This window comes from Tamandua tetradactyla, chromosome 2 (assembly GCF_023851605.1).
Source record: "Tamandua tetradactyla isolate mTamTet1 chromosome 2, mTamTet1.pri, whole genome shotgun sequence".
Classification (NCBI taxonomy): domain Eukaryota; kingdom Metazoa; phylum Chordata; class Mammalia; order Pilosa; family Myrmecophagidae; genus Tamandua; species Tamandua tetradactyla.
Window position 1 is genome coordinate 134,765,913 of NC_135328.1, and position 20,871 is coordinate 134,786,783.

Consider the following 20,871-nt stretch of genomic DNA (forward strand, 5'->3'; position numbering starts at 1 on the left):
ACTGTTTGATCCAGCAATCCCATTACTAGGTAGATACTCAGCAGAAATAAAAGCAGGGATATGAAAGAAAAGTTTCAAAGCAATGTTTATGGTAGCATTATTTAGGATTGTCCAGAGATGGAAACAGCCCAAATGTCTATCAATGGACTTGTGAATAAACAAACAATGGCATATAGATGTGATGGAATATTACACAGCTGTAGAATGGAATAAAGTCATTATACCTGCAATAATGTGGATAAAACTTGAGAATATTATGTTAAGTGAAAAAAGTCAGAAACAAGAAAAAAACAAATACTTTATGTACTCACTAATATAAACTAATTATTAATTAGTAAACTCAAAGATTTTAAGATGATAACTCAGGTTATCAAGAGATAGAAAGAGGGTGGAGATTGGGCAATTGATGCTTAAGGAGTACAGAATGATCAGCAGGTTTTATTGCAATTATTCAGAAATGGATAGGCAAAACTCTGTGATGGTAACACAATACTATAAGTTTATTAGACAAAGCTGACTGTGAGTGTTGTTGAAAGAGTTAAACTAGGGGAATATATGACACCAGAAGGGAAGAGGATAAAACCTGGGACTCTATAATTTAGTGAAACCTGGATCAGATAATGATGGTGATTAAATGTGCAAGCACATGAAAATTTTTGCATAAGGGAGAACAAATGAAACCCACCATTTCAAGGAGTGAAAATGATGATATATGGAAAAAATACAATCAATTCAAACTAGGGTCATGGTTAACAGTAGTACTGTAATATTCATTCATAATTTAAACAAAGGCAAATGTCCATGCTAAATGTCAGTAGGAGGAGGATATGAGGAAAGGGTATGGGATTCTTACTATTCTCTTGATTCTCCTTTTCCTCCCTTCGTCTTGCTACTCTGTGAAAGAAATTAAAATATTCTCATATAGATTGTCATGGTGAATGCATAACTGTGTGATTATACCAGTAGGCTTTGTACACTAAAGAATATGCTGAGCTCTAACTAAGACTAAATAAATGTTTTTCTTATCAATTTTATTTTTTCAGAAACTTAAGGCCTCCAGATTGTTCTTATGCTAGATAAGCCTGGAAATCCAGAGATGCCAGTATCTCCAAGAACATCAACCAGTCTCAGTCCTCTACCCCATAGGGTCAATACCCCTTCTTAGCATGAAATAGTCAAAATGATCATTGCCCAGATTTCCCTGAAAATTGAGAGGATGATCAAATGTGAGAGATGAGGTTCAGTGGAGAAACTGGTATTTAACAAATTATTATGTCTACTGACTCATATAGGTATTTCTTTTTTGCTTCAATGTATTAGAAAGACTAAAAGGAAATACCTGAAATTGTTGAACTGTAATCTAGTACCCCGATCTTTGATAATGATTGTATAACTATATAGCTTTTATTACACAACCATGTGATTGTTAAACATTGTGACTGGCACTCCCTTCATCCAGTGTGGGGTAGATGAATAAAAAAATAAAGACAAAAAAATGCCGAGAACAAGAAAAATTCACCACATGACATACAAATGAATAAAAAATAGCTTAATAGTTGTGTCTTGGTAATGAGTGTGATGGGAAGATTTATTAAGGAAGACTGAAGTGACATTCTGGGATGCTGGTAATAGGTTTTATTTTCTTGAGGGTGAAGGTATATGGGTGTTTATGTTTCTCAAAGTCATTGGATGATACAAATACTTTCATGCACAATTGCTTATAGATGTTGTCTAAAACAAAAAATATATAAATTAAGTTCAGTTAAGATATGTATACTGAAGTGTTAGGCATGAACAGAACAAATGTATGTAAATTAGTTGAAATGCAAACTAATTTCAAAAATAATGATGTTTGGATGGAGTAAAATCTAATATATATGAACAGACACATGATAAAGCACTAAGGAAATATTTTCATAGCACTATATGAGATAAAGCAATGCATTTGTATGTGTTCACTCAATAATTCTTTCATCTTTCATCTTTATGCTTTATTTTCTCTGAATGAAATGAGATGTCAAATTGACACTTTTAAAGATAAGAAAAAAAACTGTTGGCCATACGTGAGGGTTGACGTCAGAACTTTCAATTTTATTTCACTGTTCTATGCCTGTCCTTGTATCAGGATCATATTGTTTTGATTACTTTGTAATTAATTTAAGATAGGGAAGTATGAGCCTTCCAACTTCATTCTGCTTCTTCAAGATGACTTTAGCTAATTGGATCCCTTTGCCCTTCCACATAAATTTTGTGATTGGTTTTTCTATTTTGCATAGAAGGTTGTTGGAATTTAGATTTGAGTGCATTGGATCTATAAATTGCTTTGAGTATGATTGATATATTTTTTAAAACATTTTTATCATTAAATATCACATATATACAAAGAAAAGAAAGCAAAAAACAATGATTTTCAAAGTACCCCTCAACAAGTAGTTGCAGAACAGATTTCAGAGATTATTATTGGTTATCACTTCACTATTTCAGATAGTTTTCGTCTGGCTGCTCCAAAATGCTGGAGAGTAGAATAATTATTTTTCAGGATTGATATCTTAATTATATTTGGTCTTTCAATTCCAGAACATGGAATGTTCTTCCATTTATTTAGGTCTTTGATTTCATTCAGCAATGTTTTGCAGTTTTCTATGTATGACTCCTATATGTCACCTTTATATAGGTTATTCCTAGATATTTCATTCTTTTAGCTATTATAATGAATGGAATTTTATTTCTTAATTTAATTATTCATTGCTTGTGTATCAAAATAATATTGATTTTTAGGAGTTGATCTTGTACCTATTACTTTGCTGAATTCATTTCTTAACTCTAGATTAGTCATAATATTCTCATGATTCTCTGTGTATAGGATCATATTATCTGCAAATAGGGAAATTTTTACTTTTTCCTTTCCAATTTGCATATCTTTTTAATGGTTTTACTTGCCTAAATCCTCTGGCAAGAACTTCCAGTAAAATACTGAATAAAAGTCCTTGTCTAGTTCCTGATCTTGGAAGGAAAGCCTTTTCCCAACTAAGTAAGATGTGAGTGATGGGCTTTTGTATATGCTCTTATCATGTTGAAGAAGTTCCTTCCATTCCCCATGCTATAACAGTTTTTAACAAGAAGTGGTACTGGATTTTGTCAGAAGCTTTTTCAGAATTAATTGAGATGATTGTGTTTTTTCCTCTTTATTGGATTAATTTGGTATATTATATTAATTGATTTTCTTATGTTGAACCAACCTTATGTGCTAGGGATATATCCCTCTTGACCATGGTGTAAAATTCTTTTAATATGCAGCTAGATTGAAATCGAACCCGGGTCTCTGGCATGGCAGGCAAGAACTATGCTGGTTGAGCCACCATGGCCCACACTTTTAAAGATTATTTTGTATTTATATTCATAGTAGATATTAATCTGCAGTATTTTCTTGTGATTTCTCTTTCTGACTTTGTTATGAGCATGAGGTTGGCATTATAGAAGGAATTAAGGGGCATTCCATCCTCTTCCATGTTTTGCAGGAGTTTGAGCAGAATTGGAGTTATGTTTTCTTGTAATGTTGGTAGAATTCCCCTGTGAAGCCATCTAATTTTGGACTTTTCTTTGCTGAGACCTTTTTGATTACTGAGTCAATCCCTAAACTAGTAATTCATTTGTTGAAATCTCCTATTGCTTCTTGATTCAGTGTAGAAATTTGTGTGTTTTTAAGGATTTTTCCATTTAATTTATGTTATTTAATTTACTGGCATGCAATTATTCATGGTTTCTTTTATATTCTTTTTCTAATTTAAATGGAGTCAGTAGTAATGTATCCCTTTTCATTTCTGATTGTAATTATTTGTGCCCTCTCTTTTGTTTCTTCATCGGTCTTGCTAATGCTTTGTCAATTTTATTGTTGGATCAAAGAACCAACTTTTTGTTTTGTTTACTCTTTCTGTTCATTTATCTCCACTCCAATCTTTATCATTTCCCTCTTTCTGCTCACTTTGGGCTAATTTGGTCTTCTTTTTCTTGTTGTTCCAGTTATTAAGTTAGGGATCTGATTTTAAGTCTTTCTTCTTTTTCAAAATAAGCATTTAGAAATAAAAATTTCTCTCTCGGCACTGCATTAAATGTATGCTTTAAGTTTTGGTGTGTGGTATTTTTGCTTTAATCCACTTCAAGTTATTTCCTAAATCCACTTGTGATGTCCTGTTTAACCCATTGGTTGTCTATGAGTATGTTATTTCCACATATTTGTAGGTTCCCATCTTCCCTTTGCTATCCAATTTCATTCCGTTGTGGTTGGAGAATTAATATTGCATGATTTCATTATTTTCTAATGTATTGAGACTTATTCTGTGACCTAGAATATGGCCTATCCTGGAGAATGATCATTATGCCCTAGAGAATAATGTGCATTGTATTTGTGTTGGGGTCAGTGTTCTAAGGCTGTTAAGTTTAGCTATTTTAGTGTATTATTCAAGCCCTTTACTTCATTATTATTCTTATGACTCGTTGTTCTGTTCCTTAGTGATTGTGTGCTGGGATAGCCACAGCCGGGCTGCTTCACGGCCAGAACCCTGGGTGAGAGGGGGCGAGCTCGCTGGGTGTTAACCTGAGGTAAGGGAACCTAGCCATCTCAGCTAGGGGACTGAAGGACTTGAGCCAAAGGCCAATTAATCAGCACAAAGCTTCTTTATTGTTACATGGTATGAGCTATAAGTACTGAGGGGGCTCAAGTGCACAAAAGACCCCGAGGCTCCAGGGAGCTCAGGTTATATACAGTTGCACAGGGGGAGGAGTAGGGGAGAGGGTAGGGGGTTTGGAGAGCCAATTACACAAGCTAAAAGGTAGTTGCTAGGCAAGGGCGGCAGAAGATAGCTAGAGGCAAGGACAGAATAACAGGAAGGCTTGTAGTTTTGAGATAAGCTACTGAGATGGGAGGTTTACGACGAGAGGGGGAAGGGAGAACAGTGAGTTAGGCTACAGACATGAGAGGCAGGGAGAGAAGGTAGAAATGATTAAAAATTTTTAAGTATGACTAGGCTCCAATCCCTGAGAAATATGCCACAATTCCTCTCCTTTTTCTTTCAAAGGCTCACCTGCATGACAGGTGGTGGGCATTAACCTTTGCTGGGAGGGGTAGGGATGAGATTCCCCTTGTGCGTGGGGCTCAGAGTTTCAGGGGAAGGGTATGTGCTGAGCCGACCCTTATGCAAATCTCATATGCCCCAGAAGAGCCAGAGGAGGCCTGCTTGAGCGGCCCGTCTTCTGCGATCACTCTGTGTCGCACCCAGCGGTACCCATCTGGTAGCCAGCCGGCCCCAGATGCACGTACTCTGACTACGTGCAGCCCCCGTAGGGGAATATACAGGACAGAGGAGTGACGGAGGCACACAGCTTGCTGGGCCAGTGTTACAGCAGTATGGGGCAGGCTCCTCAATGTGATCAGTCTTGAGGGCAAGACCCAGGCCCCAGGGTGATCAGTCCTGGGGGTGAGCGACACTAGCCAGCCAAACTTGTGCTTGCCGACGATTGTTTGTATCGGCAAAGGGATTTTGGAGCTTATGAGCCACTAAGGTAAGAAGCTGCGTTTGTTGGCTTACTTGGAGAGATGATGACAGAGACATATGAGTAGGACACATACGAGGATAAAGGTTATAAGCATTATACTGTAAAAATGAGGTTAGAAGGTTTGAAGAAGGAGGTAGTTTTATTCAGTAACTCAGCGAGGAGAGAGGATGTGACAGAAAGAACGATAGTGCGCTTTAGTTTTAAAATATGAGTTTAAAGGGTATGAGTATAGCTTCAGTAAGAATAGTTGAGAGAAGTAAAGACTCAGTTGCGTAGGGAGAGATGGGAAACAAAGGGGGTTGACAGGTAAATGGGTAACACGGATTTTTATAAAGGGGTGGCACTTATTGTAAGTTCATTTGCTGTCGGAGGTTGCAGATTGCGGAGCGCGAAGGCTGGTTGGCATATTTTTGGGCGCGGGCGAGCCAGGCGGTTTGCTGGGTTACGTTGAGAGGGACTTCAATGGTGGTAGAGGCTCAGGTTAAAGCGATGGCTGTCACGGTGCTGGCGACTATGGCCTGACTGCCTGCATCACTTTGTTCTGCACGTGGTGTTCCATGTACCGGAATGCCACCAAATATAGGAATAGTTTGTGTTACAAAAATAGTGGAGGCGAACCTCTTCTACTAAGGCCAAAATGGCAAGGTGCAGGACAAAGGTAAACAGGAGGAGAAAAACGGCAAGGAAAATCCAACGACAGAGCTGTGTTTTTTTCACACGGTCCATACGTCTCCTGCAAAATAGAAAATGAAATTTTCTCAGTTTTTTTTTTGGGAACTTTCTTTTGGTTCAAGGTCATGGACAGGCCTGACACATCGCTCCGGCACTCATTGGTTTTTCGGCGCCGGTTGGGTAGACGTACACGGCGCTTCTAGCCCTGGCTAATATTGGAGCCGGAGGCTGCTAGGCATCTGTAGAAAGGTCTTTCCATTTGACCATGGCTTCAACTGATGCAGGAATGGAAAAATGCCGTTGCGCGGCACTGTATGAACAATGTACTTGTGCTGTGAGGAGAGAATATTTGCAGCAGTTTATTGCAGGGGAGGCTCGCAGAACCTAGCTGGCTGGCAAGGCTTACAGGCTAAGCTCCCGAGAGGGGAAGAAATGAAAAGGGGTAGGATGGTGAGTTATTGGAGTGGAGAACACTGCGTAGCTGAGCTCATGTTTGTGGTCGGTAACCTGCAAAGGAATTTGAATTAGAGGAAAAAAGGAGCAGTGTTAGGTGGGAGGAAGTACGTTATTGTTAAAGGCGGTCTTGCGGGGATAGGCGGCCAAAATTACCACAGTGAAAGACTTAAGGAAAAAAAAAGGTCAAAAGTTTTTGCAACGCAGGGGCTTATGCCAGTTCCCCATTAATACGCATATAATGGATGTGTGCAATATTCATGTCTACTCTATTTATTTGTTGCTTTACAAAGTTTATTATTCTGTTTACAATACATGGCCCAAAGGTTAATATTAATAAAAGCACCAACAGAGGCCCTGCTATGGTAGAAATTAAGGTGGTTAGCCATGGCGATTGAGCAAATAAATTTTCAAACCAGCTTCGGTATTCCCTTAACTTTTTCTCCCTGGCTTCTAGTCTTTCTCCTAATTTTTTCATGGAGTCCCTGACTACTCCTGTGTGATCTGCATAAAAACAGCACTCTTCCTTCAAGGCTGCGCACAGCCCTCCCTCCTTTAAAAATAATAAATCAAGGCCTCTTCTGTTTTGGAGGACTACTTCGGACAGGGATGTTAAAGATTTTTCTAAAGCTTCCATGGCTTGCTTTATAGACGTTAAGTCTTCATTGACTGCTGACTCTAAGAGGGATATTTGTTGATTTCCCTGAATTATGGCTGCGGTACCTGTGCCTACCCCGGCTGCCACTCCGGCAGTTAATAGTATTGCTAGGGTTACTGAGACCACTTCTCTTTTTCGTCGGTGCTTATTTTCTACAGATTCCTCAAAATCATCGGTAGAGTGGTAGGTAACTTTTGGCAGGACCTGTACTAGGATACAAAACTGCGTGTTGTTGAAGACACTAGTACTGACACAGGGTGTTAGACCCGTGCTACATGCCCATTTTAAACCTGGTGAAGGAATTAAGTAGGCGCCTCTTGAGGAATTAAACTCATTGGATGCATTTCTACTACAAAGTCCCTGGAAGTCTGCCGGTGGCGTGCCAATGCAAGTACCTTTACCTGATACTTCAGGGAGGGTAAGTCCTAGGCCACTATGCCAATCACAAGAATTTGAGGACTGGCTAACTTTAAAGGTACCATTGACAGCTATTCCTTCATAATATGGAGGACTAGCTTGTAAGCATAGCCAACATTCTTCAGTAAAAGTTGGATTGCTGTTATTTAATGCTTCATAACTTCCCAGAATTAAGTTAAATAATTTGTTGTGAAAGGGTGTTTTGGTACGTGAGGGAGGAGAAGCACTAGAACTCGAGGATGAAATAAAGACATGGGATGCCACGGTAGGCTGGGTTGGTTCAGCAGTGGTTTGTTTAGCAGGTAGGGAAGGAGACTGAAATTTGGGCCTTACTGCTGAATTTGGTCCTACTGCTCTGGTGATTTGTTCAACAACCAAACGTATCTTAAATATTGTTCCGGGGTCATAAACTGATGAATGATAGACTCGAAGTCCCCAAGTTTTCCCCTTTAGCCAATCGGTTGGAGACTTTCGGGCATGGGCGGTGAAAGAGATGTTCAATGGGTTACATTTGAAACTAACACACTCCCCAGAACCCTCCCATTTGGATGTCTCCAGTGCCCCCGTAGATTTTCTACACTGATCAGCGTCCAGCGGCTTATCATTGCTGGGTTTTCTTTTGACAGTAATAGAATCCCAAGATGAAGAAGGGGACTACCAAGCATCACCCGTGGTTTCGCATCCCCATTTAGCACAATAGAAGTATTGGTGTTGGCCACAACTATATGCCTTTTCCCTGTCCCGGCCGTCCCGGGGACAAACATAAAAAGGCCTTTTATAAAGAGCGGCCCTAGCTCGAGGGTTTATACACCCAGCAGGGAATCAGGTACACTCGCATGTATTGCTCGTGCAGACACTTCTCCCAGGTTTGTTTGGATCAACAGAGGGAATGTCAAAATCATCCGCCCCTGCAATTAACTGACATAAATCAACTTCGAGGGAGGGCCACCACTGTCCCATAGGATGCTTGCTATCAGTTTTGGTAGCTACAATTTCAGCATTGGAATTTAGAATTTGCCAAGTTTGTTTCACAGGTCGATGGGGGTTGGAGTCGAGGACGGGGGAAACAACACCTGTATTTTGTAGAAGAAGACATAAGGTGATAACTTTGAGTGGCAGAGGGTTAAAAAAGATCATTGTGATTGAGGTCATAAACTCGTCCTGAAAATAATAAGCAGGGTAGCACTTAGAGGAAGATAGCGAGCAGGTTAAAACAGGCAATGATACACAGGAAAAGGACGGCAAGTAGGATTCTTTCGGAGAGGCTCCAGTCTTTTGGAGCAGCTGTTGCTAGTATTACTGCCCCGAGTAGGGCTAGTGGGCAAATAAGGAAGAGCCAGTAAGGGTGCATAGACATTTATGGACTCACTGCGATGGAGTTTTGGACATTTCTTTTTCGGCAGTGGCTGTTGCAGGCCGGATATAGTGAGAAGGGATCCACAACGGTTGAGGTTCACTTTCTGGAAAGACACAAGCAAAACCGCGTCCCTGCGCTAGGAGCGGGGCAGGACCCGACCAAGCGTTTGTGACTGGATCTCGCCAGTAGACTGAAGGGACTACTGAAGGTCGACTGACCGGACCCCAATGCTTGTGCAGGGGGGACAGGCCTTCTTTATCGAAGGTTAACAAGTTTAGTACAATAAGGACTTGGGTGATAATCTCCTTGGGGGATGCCTTGGGCATACTACTCCCCTGTTTTTGTATTTGCTGTTTAATTCTTTTATTGAGAGCTTCCACCATGGCTTGTCCCTGTGGGTTGTAAGGGATGCCAAAATGGTGAGTGATGTTGTACATGTTTAAAAAGGCTTTGAAGGCCGCACTGCGGTATGCAGGGCCATTGTCTGTTTTAAGATCCCAGGGGACCCCCATAAAGAGGATTCCTTGCCTTAGGGCTTGGATACAATGTTTAGCCGTTTCCCCGGGCATCGGGGCAGCATAACACATGCCTGAGTATGTATCTATGATTACATGTAAGTATTTGAATTTTTCGAATGAAGGGACATGCGTGACGTCCATCTGCCACCTGGCGTTGGGCTTGAGCCCTCGGGGGTTGACCCCTTGCAGTTGTAGGGGGCCCAACGGTGCGAATGGAGCGCACTTGGCACAGCTTCTGACTAGATTCTTAGCTGTTTGAATAGGAAGGCCACATAGGTGGCGGATGGCTCCAGCTGATAAATGGAACCGACTGTGCAGCTGTTTAGCTGCATTGATAGGGTCTTGAGTCGTTAGAGTTTGAACTGGATCTTGAACTGCTTGTAGCACACCGGCAGAGACAGCTTGGTCAGCTAAGTGATTGCCTTCAGCCAGCGGCCCTGGGAGGCCGGAGTGGCTGCGAATGTGTGCTATGAACCAGGGGTGCTGTCTATCTTCTAGGATGTTTTGCAGAAGAGATAGCTGTCTGTCTATGGGTTTCTCTGTGTCAGGAAAGAACACGGCATGAGCTAACACTTTACAGACTTGGAAGGTATACAGACTGTCTGTGAAGATGTTAATTGACTCGTGTGGGAACTGCTGGAAGGTTAGAACAACAGCTTTGAGTTCCCCCACTTGGACCGAGTCAGTGTTAGGAAAGGTTACCGTAACTGGCTGAGGCTGCTCTTTAACAAAGGCAACAAATCCAAACCATCGTTTGGAGGCATCTGTAAAAACAGTGGTGGTTTGGGGTATAGGCACTGAGGAAGGGAAGGGGTGAGTAAGGGGGTCTGGAAACAGGGGACAGGCAGGGACTGCCTGTAGGGCTTTATGCTGAGGGTATTGACTGGAGAAGTTCCCACTAAAGTTGGTTATGAGAATTTGCATATCCAAGTCATTTTGCAGAAGCTCTGTGACTTGGTTTTCTTCTAATGGCCAGATAATGGTGTCTGGGTGTCGGCCTAGGAGGTGCACAGCGGTTTTGATAAGCCTTTGTGCTAACAGTATGAAGAGCTGCACGATTGGACAAATTTTCCTCAGTTTACCTTTGGCTGGGTGGGCCCATTGTAGGGGCCCAGTTTGCCAGAGGACTCCCATGGGCGTGGAGCCTCGGTGGAGGATGATCCCATAAAGGGTCTGAGAGGGGTCATACCGGTCAAGTTGAGACTGATGGAGAGCCTCGTTGAAGAACTGAAGTGTTGATTTCGCTTCCTCTGTGAGTTTAATAGGTTGATTTACTGCATTTACTGGTGAGGAACTACTTTTCAGAAGGTCGAACAGCGGTTGAAGCTGTCCTGTGGACAAGGACAGCGCAGGCCTGACCCAATTAATTTGCCCGCAGAGTTGTTGCAACTGATGCAGCGTTAGGTAGTTGGGAACCGTGAGGGCAAATTTTATTGGAGACACTTGATTGGAAATTTCGTACCCCAAAAAGGTGAAGGGCGGGATACACTGTACTTTCTCTTGCTGCACTTTAAGGCCTAATTGTTCGAGGAGGTCTAACAGTTGTTTTAAAACAGACTGCAGCTGAGCTGTCGACTCAGCTGCTACTAAAATATCATCCATATAGTGAAAGATGGTAGCTTGCGAGCGGAGCGACTGAACCGCGGTGTTAACAAAGTTTTGACAAATAGCGGGGCTGTTGCGCATGCCTTGAGGCAACACTTTCCATTGATAACGTGGTGCTGCCCCCATGTGGTTAGTAACCGGTACTGTGAAGGCAAATTTTTCTTTGTCTTTGTCATGCAAGGGGATGGAGAAGAAACAGTCTTTGATGTCTATGGTGGCTATTTGTAAATTTTTGGCTAAGGCCACGGGATGTGGCATGCCAGACTGGGGGGACCCCATGGGTCGGATGTGTTTATTAATTTCCCTTAGGTCGTGGAGGAGTCTGAATTTTGTGCCTCCTTTTTTACTGATGACGAAAATTGGAGAATTGTAAGGACTGTTAGATGGCTCAATATGTCCGGCATTTAACTGCTCTAGGACAAGTTGCTTTAGTATGTCCAGCTTGTGGGACGGCAGGGGCCACTGCTCCACCCAGATAGGCTCCTCTGTGTCCCATTGAAGAGGAGTGGGTGTTGGAGGTGTAATGCGAACAGCGGCGCAACCTATTGGGGGGGCGGCGTGGTAACACCGGCTCCTTCAATGATGGGAATAGCTCGTTCCCAGAGAGCTTGATCCGTGAGGGTTTCTTGGGGGGGCTGTGTGGTAATATATGCCCCCGAAGCTGTTAGAATGTCTCGCCCCCATAGGATTTGCTCGATGGTATTTAAGAATAGAGGCTTGAAGGTGCCTCGGAGGCCTTCTTCATCCTCCCAAGGAAGGGGGATGGCAGCTCTTTCTGAGGGGGCAGAGCCTGTGGCGCCGATTACAGCGGGCCCTGTGGTAGTTGGACACATGGCTTTGAATTTGGCTGGAAGGCAGGAAATTTCGGCCCCCGAGTCCACCGTGCCAAGAAGCCAGTTGGCTCCGATCTTGAGTTTACGGGTGGGCTTGCTCGGGGTTATCGGAATGGCCCACATTACGGTCTGGGGGTGACTTGGTTGGCACCCTGTGTCTCTTGGGGGCGGGGCTGAGACTTGCCCCCCTTGAAGTTTAAAGACTTGGACTCAGACTGTGGACAGAAACGCGCCCAGTGGAAGCCTAGCCCACATTTTGGGCACAGCGTTTCGGGCCTTGAGTCAGGATGGGGAGGATTTTGACAGAAGTGCGCCCAGTGATAATTTTGTTTACACTTTGGACACAGGGTGTTAGGACGTCGAGCTTGGTGGTTGGATTGAGATTTATTAGGGAACTTAAGTTGGGGTTTCTGGGGGCATTCTCTAGCATAGTGGCCAGTTTCACCACACCGATAACACTCATTAGTGAGAGCAAGGGCGGAGACTAGGGAGGAGGCCAGAGCACTGGCTAGGCCGTCCGTGTTGGGATTAATGTTCGAACAGGCTAAAACCCAGTCAGAGATGTTTTTTTCTCTGAGTCCCATGATGGCCTGTTTAAACGGTTGCCTAGCACCCTCAAAGATAAACTCTTTCGCTAGGAGGATTTGACCTTGCTCGTCAGCGACTCGCTTTTGGCATGCTTCCAGTACCCGAGAGACAAAGGAGGCAAAGTCTTCATCGGGTTTTTGAGTTAAGGAGGCAAGCTGTTGCGGTCTGGCAGCAGAACAAGAGCGAAAGGCTTTGAGCCTTATTTCTTTCAGTTTAAGGAAGAAGGCATAAGGGGCTTGCCAGTAAACGGACACATCAGCATAATAGCCTATACCTAAGAAGCATTCAATTGGAAACCTCATTCCGGGTGCGCCTGGCGTGCCTGTGTTGAGAACCTCCTGTGTGGCTCACTCCGCTTCTAAGTTAAAATGGGCTTTCCAGTCTACCAATTGCCCAGAGGTGAGGACTGCTCGGGCTAGCGAGGTCCAGTCATGAGGGGTATTGAGTTCATTAGCGAGCCCTTCTAAGAGGTGCGTGGCATAAGGCCCAGTTAACCCATCCTCTTTGACTGCTTTGCGGAGACGTTTGATATCGTCTTCGCTGTGTGGTGCCCATTGGAGATGCCTCTGTCTGGGTAACGGAGCAGGGTTTAAAGTAATGGGAAAGACTGAAGCTGCTGGGGTTGCTAAAGGCTGTGCTCCGGGTAGGCAAGCTGGCAGACCGGAGGGGCAAGATGGCGGATTTGCACAAAATGACTGCCGTGGAGCAGCATAAAATGGCCGCGGTGGCTCAGGGCCGGAACAAAATGGCGCCGGAGGCGCGTAAGATGGCGGCTGCACTTCTTGAAAGAAGGGATTGTTGTTGCTAAGGGAAGGATGATAGGCAGCCGGGGGAGGGCCTGAGGGTAGGGAGGAGGGGACAGAATGTCCTGCCTCCACTTCCCCTGGGAGGGTGGGGTAAAGGCTACGGCCCTTTTCCGGGTTGGATGATGGGGAAGGAGACGGGAGGGTGGAGTTAGGTTTCCCGCCTTGAGGCTCGGCGCCATGTTCTTGTAATGGCGGGTGTTTTTCTAGCCGTTCCTCAATCTGCTCAAGTAGAGATTCAGTATCAGAATCAGACTCGGACTTTGAGCCGGACTGTGTCTCTGCAGCGGCTGCTGTAGTGACGCTTTTAGTTGGTTTCGGCCGGCCATCAGTGGGGGGCAAGGAGCCTTGAAGGCAAGAGCGGATGGTGATGAGTGTGGGGAGAAGCCCCGGTGGGAAATGCTTGCCTTCTTGTTCCATTTTGTCAGTAACCCTGGCAATTAACTGATCATAAGTAGCTGGTGTCCAAAGTGGGCTCGTTAGCAGCCAGGGGTTAAACGGCAGCAAGAGGTCCCAATAAGCTTGAAGCTGCCGGGCTGAAACCTTACATTTATGGGTGTCTAGCAGAGCGGCCAGCGCTCTCACTTGTGGGGCCTGGCTTTTAGATAGAGATTGGCCAATAATGAATTTAGGAGGACTACTCTGTGTGAACAAAAATGAATCCTAGGACGGCGTTTATTTCGCGAGAGAGTCTAGAGGCTTACCTTGGTTCGGAGAGGTCCTAGGAGAGTCTCCAGGGGTCTGCCGGGGGCTGGCTGAAGAGGGTCCCTGTTCAGGCGCCAATTGCCGGGATAGCTGCAGCCAGGCTGCCTCGCGGCCAGACCATTGGGTGAGAGGGGGCGAGCTCGCTGGGTGTTAACCTGAGGTAAGCGGAACCTAGCCGTCTCAGCTAGGGGACTGAAGGACTTGAGCCAAAGGCCAATTAATCAGCACAAAGCTTCTTTATTGTTACATGGTATGAGCTATAAGTACTGAGGGGGCTCAAGTGCACAAAAGACCCCGAGGCTCCAGGGAGCTCAGGTTATATACAGTTGCACAGGGGGAGGAGTAGGGGAGAGGGTAGGGGGTTTGGAGAGCCAATTACACAAGCTAAAAGGTAGTTGCTAGGCAAGGGCGGCAGAAGATAGCTAGAGGCAAGGACAGAATAACAGGAAGGCTTGTAGTTTTGAGATAAGCTACTGAGATGGGAGGTTTACGACGAGAGGGGGAAGGGAGAACAGTGAGTTAGGTTACAGACATGAGAGGCAGGGAGAGAAGGTAGAAATGATTAAAAATTTTTAAGTATGACTAGGCTCCAATCCCTGAGAAATATGCCACAATGAAGTGTGACGATGAGATGAGATGAGATGAGGAGACGATGAGATGGGATGACTAGACGAGTGTATGAGCTGAGACAAGGACATGTGATGAGGAGACGGGATGATGAGACAAACGATGAGATGGGATGATGAGATGGGATGATGAGATGGGATGACGAGATGAGACAGGACATGGAGAAAGAATGACAGATTGAGATGAGATGACGAGACGAGACAAGATTGGATGATTAGATGAGACGATGAGATGGGATGATGACATGAGATGACAAGATGGAAAAATCAAATGACAAGACAATGAAACAAGACAGTGGGAAGAGACATGGAGACGAAATGGGAGGATGAGACAGGATGAAGAAGTGAGACCAGACGACGAGATGGGATGATGAGAGGAGATGAGGAGATTAAGCGAGACGATAAGACAAGAGGGGATGACAAGACAATTAGATGAGATGACTAGATGAGGATACGAGACGAGACGATGACATGAGATGATGAGATGGGATGATGAGGCAGACAATGAGACGGGATGATGAGATGGGATAATGAGAGGGGTGACGAGATGAGTCAGGCCAATGAGACAGAATGATGAGTTGAGATGAGATGATGAGATGAGACAAGATGAGATGATGAGATGAGATGATGAGAGGGGATGATGAGATGAGATGACGAGATGGGATGAAGAAATGCGATACAATGAGAAAAGATGTTGGGATGAGACATGGAGATGAGACGGGTAGATGAGATGGGATGAAGGGATGAGACAAAACGACGAGAAGGAAAAATGAGAGGAGATGACAAGATGAAGTGATACGATGAGACGAAATGAGATGACGAGTCGATGAGAGGAGATGACGAGATGAGATGACGACATGAGAGGATGAGATGGGATGATGAGGTGAGATGGGACAAGAAGACAGAATGACGAGATGAGATGAGACTATGCGACGAGACAAATGAGATGATGAGATGAGGCAATGAGACTTGACCAAGAAGTGAGATGATGAGATGGGATGATGAAATGACGAGACAATGAAACAAGACAGTGGGACCGGACATGGAAAGTAGACAGGACAATGAGACGAGATAAGACAATGAGATGGGATGATGAGAGGAGATGAATTGAAGTGAGACGATCATCCAGACTCATCATCCCATCTCATCATCCTGTCTCATTGTCCATCTCGTCATCCCGTCTCATCATCTCATGTCGTCGTCACATCTCTTAGTCTCGTCTCATCATCTCATCTTGTTGTCTTGCCATCTCATCTCTTCTCATGACGAATGATGAGACAGGATGAGTAATGGGATGATGAGACAGGATGACGAAACGAAACGGGAAAATGAGAGAGAATGACAAAATGAGATAGGACGAAGAGACGAGACAAGATGAGACGATAAGATGAGATGATGAGATAGGACGATGAGATGAGATGATGAGGTGGGATGATGAAATGATGAGACAATGAGCCAAGATGGTGGGATAAGACATGGAGACAAGACGGGAAGATGAGGTGGGATGATGAGATGAGAGGAGACAACGAGAGGGGTTGATGAGAAGAGACGACGAGATGAAGCAAGACGATGAGACGAGATGAGATGATGAGATGATGAGACGAGATCACGAGACGAGACTATGAGATGAGATGACAACATGAGATGAAGATGCGTTATGAGGAGACGGACGATGAGATGGGATGACGAGATGGGATGATGAGATGGGATGACGAGACAAGATGGGACAATGAGACAGAATGACAAGATGAGATAGGACAACAAGATGAGAGAAGATGAGACGGTGAGATGAGACAATGAGATGGGACGATGAGATGAGATGACGAGATGGGAAGATGAAATGATGAGACAATGAGCCAAGATGGTGGAATAAGACATGGAGACAAGACGGGAAGATGAGACAAGACGACAAGATGAGACGAGATGACGAGAGGGGATGATGAGAAGAGACGACGAGATGAAGCAAGACGATGAGATGAGATGAGATGACGAGACGATGAGACGAGATCACGAGATGAGACTATGAGATGAGATGACGACATGAGATGAAGAGACGTTATGAGGAGACATACGATGAGATGGGATGACGAGATGGGATGATGAGATGGGATGACGAGACATGACAGGACAACGAGACAGAATGACAAGATGAGATAGGACGATGAGACTAGACAAGTTGAGGTGATGTGATGAGATGAGATGGAATGATGAGATGAGAGGACGAATTGGATGATGAAAAGATGAGACAATGAGACAAAATGTTGGGATGAGACATGGAGATGAGACAGGAAGATGAGACCGGCTGACAAAATGATAGGAGACAACGAGATGGGAGGATGAGAGGAGATGAAGAGATGAAGTGAGATGATGAGACGAGATGAGATAACGAGACAATGAGATGAGATGACGACATGAGATGATGAGATGGGATGATGAGATGGGATGATGAGACGGGATGATGAGATGAGATGGGAAAATGAGACAGAATGATGAGATGAGATGAGAAGAAGAGATGAGACAAGATGAGATGATGAGATGAGACCATGAGACAGGACGGTGAGTGAGATGACGAGTTGGGATGATGAAATGAAGAGAGAATAAGACTAGATGGTGGGATGAGACATTGGGACAAGACGGGAAGATGAGATGGGATGATGATACGAGACGAGACGACAAGATGGGATGATGAGAAGAGACGACGAGATGAAGTGAGATGAGATGAGATGAGATGATGAGACGATGAGATGAGATGACAAGATGATACTATGAGATGAGAGGATGACATGAGATGATGAGATGGGATGACGAGTCGGACGATGATACAGGATGACGAGATGGGATGATGAGACGTGTAAACAAGACGAGATGGTACAACAAGACCGAATGACGAGACGGATGATGAGACAGGATGACGAGATGGGATTATGAGATGTGATGGCGAGATGAGACAGGAGAAAGAGACAGAATGACGAGATGAGTAGAGATGATGAGATGAATCATGATGAGACAATGGGATCAGAAGATAAGGAAGGACGATGAGATGAGATAACTATGTGGGACGATGAAATGATGAGACAATGAGAAAAGACGGTGGGATGAAATATGGAGATGAGACGGGAAAACGAAATGGTACAACAAGATGAGACGAGATGAAGAGATGGGATGAGAGGAGATGACAAGAAGTGGGATGATGTGACAAGATGAGATGTCGAGACAATGAGATGAGATGAAGAGATGAGACTATGAGATGAGATGACAAGAAATGATGAGACAGGATGAGGAGATGAGATGAGGAGATGGGACGATGTAATGATGAGGCAATGAGAGAAGACGGTGGGATGAGACATGGAGACGAGACGGGAAGATGAGATGTTACAACGAGATGAGACGAGATGATGAGATGGGATGATGAGAGGAGATGACGAGAAGAAGCGTGACGATGTGACGAGATGAGATGACGAGACGAGAATACGAGATGAGACGACGACGTGAGATGATGAGACAGGATGATGAGATGAGATGACAAGATGGGACAATGAAATGATGAGACAATGAGAGAAGACGGTGGGATGAGACATGAAGATGAAAAGGGAAGAGGAGGCAGAATGACGAGATGTGATGAGATGACAAGATGGGATGATGAGAGGAGATGACGTGATGAAGCGTGATGATGAGATGAGATGAGATGACGAGTTGATGACATGAGATGACAAGACATGTTTAGGAGATGAGACGGCAACATGAGATGATGAGATGGGATGACGAGCTGGACGATGAGACGGGATGACGAGATGGGATGAAGAGACGGGATGACGAGGCGAGATGGGAAAATGAGACAGAATGTCGAGATGAGATAAGATGATGAGACGATGAGATGAGATGATGAGATGGGACGATGAGATGAGATGACAAGATGGGACAATGAAATGATGAGACAATGAGACAAGACGGTGGAATAACACATTGAGACAAGACAGGAAGAGGAGACGGGATGACTAGATGTGACAAGACGAGATGAGATGATGAGAGGAGATGATGAGATGAATCGAGAGGATGAGATGTGATGAGGACACAAGACAATGAGATGAGACGATGACATGAGATTATCAGTCAGGATGATGAGACAGATGATGAAACAGGATGATGAGATGGGATGATGAGACAAGATGATGAGATGAGATGGGAAAATGAGTCAGAATGATGAGATAAGATGAGACGACAAGATGAGAAAAGATGAGATGATGAGATGAGACAATGAGACTGGACGATGAGATGAGATGATGCGTTGGGACAAAGAAATGATGAGACAATGAGACAGGACTGTGGGATGAAACATGGAGAAAGACAAGAAGACAAGTCGGAATGACGAGATGGGACGAGATGACGAGACTGGATAATGAGAGGGGATGATGAGTTGAAGCGAGATGATGAGATGAGACAATGAGATGGAATGATGAGATGAGATGATGAGATGGGATGATGAAATGATGAGACAATGAGAAAAGACAGTGGGATGAGACATGGAGATGAGATGGGAAGACGAGACAGGATGATGAGATGGGATGATGAGAGGAGACGACGAGCTGATGTGAGAAGATGAGACGAGATGAGATGATGAGACGATGAGATGAGATGATGAGAAGAGATGACCAGATGGGATGATGACATGAGATGATGAGATGGGATGATGAGATGGACGATGAGACAGGATGATGAGATGGGCTGATGAAACGGGAGGATGAGGTGGACGATGGCATGGGATGATGAGATGAGATCATGAGATGGGACAATGAAGTGATGAGATAATGAGAACAGACAGTGGGATGAGACATGGAGATGAGATGGGAAGATGAGATGGGAAGACGAGATAAGATGAGACAATGAGATGGGATGATGAGAGGAAATGATGACATGAAGCGAGACGATGAGAAGAGATGACATGACGAGTCGATGAAATGGGATGAAGAAAGGAGACAACGAAATGAAATGACAACATGAGAAGATGAAACGGGATGACAAAATGGACAATGAGATGGGATGATGAGATGGGATGAGGAGACGGGAAGACGAGACAAGACAGGACAATGAGACAGAATGACAAGATGAGATGAGACGATGAGACGTTTCAAGATGAGAAGAAGAGATGAGATGATGAGAAGGGATGATGAGATGAGATGACGAGATGGGACGAAGAAATGACGAGACAATGAGTGAAGACTATGGGATGAGACATGGAGACAAGACGGGAAGATGAGACCTGACGACGAGATGAGACGAGATGACGAGATGGGATGATAAGAGGAAATGTTGAGATAAAGCGAGATGATGAGATGAGATGAGATGACGAGACGATGAGATGAGATGACTAGACGAGACGACGAGATGAGACAATGACATGAGATGATGAGACAGGATAATGAGACAGTTGATGAGACAGGATGACGAGATGGGATGATGAGATGGGATGATGAGACGAGATGGGAGAATGAGACAGAATGATGAGATGAGATGAGACAATGAAATGATACAAGATGAGATAATGATGAGATGATGAGACAGGTCGATTAGATGAGATGACGAGAAAGGATGAGGAAATGTGGAGACAAGGATACAAAATAGTGGGGTGAGACAAGGAGATGAGACGCGAATACCAGACAGGACGATGAGATGAGACGAGACGATGAATGTGATGATGAGGGGAGACAACAAGATGAAGCGAGGCAGAGACGAGATGAGATGACGAGTCGATGAGATGAGATGATGAGATGAGATGACGACCTGAGATGAGACGGGATGATGAGATGGACGATGAGACAGGATGAAGAGATGGGATGATGAGAAGGGATGATGAGACAAGACGGGCAAGGAGACAGAATTACAAGATGAGATGATAAAAGGTGAGACAATGAGATGAGACGATGAGACGGGACAATGAGATGAGATGATGAAATAGGACAATGAAATGATGAGACAATGAGACAAGATGGTGGGATGAGACATGTAGATGTGACAGGAAGACGAGACAGGATGAGGAGATGAGACGAATCAACGAGATGTGATGATGACAGGAGATGACGAGATGA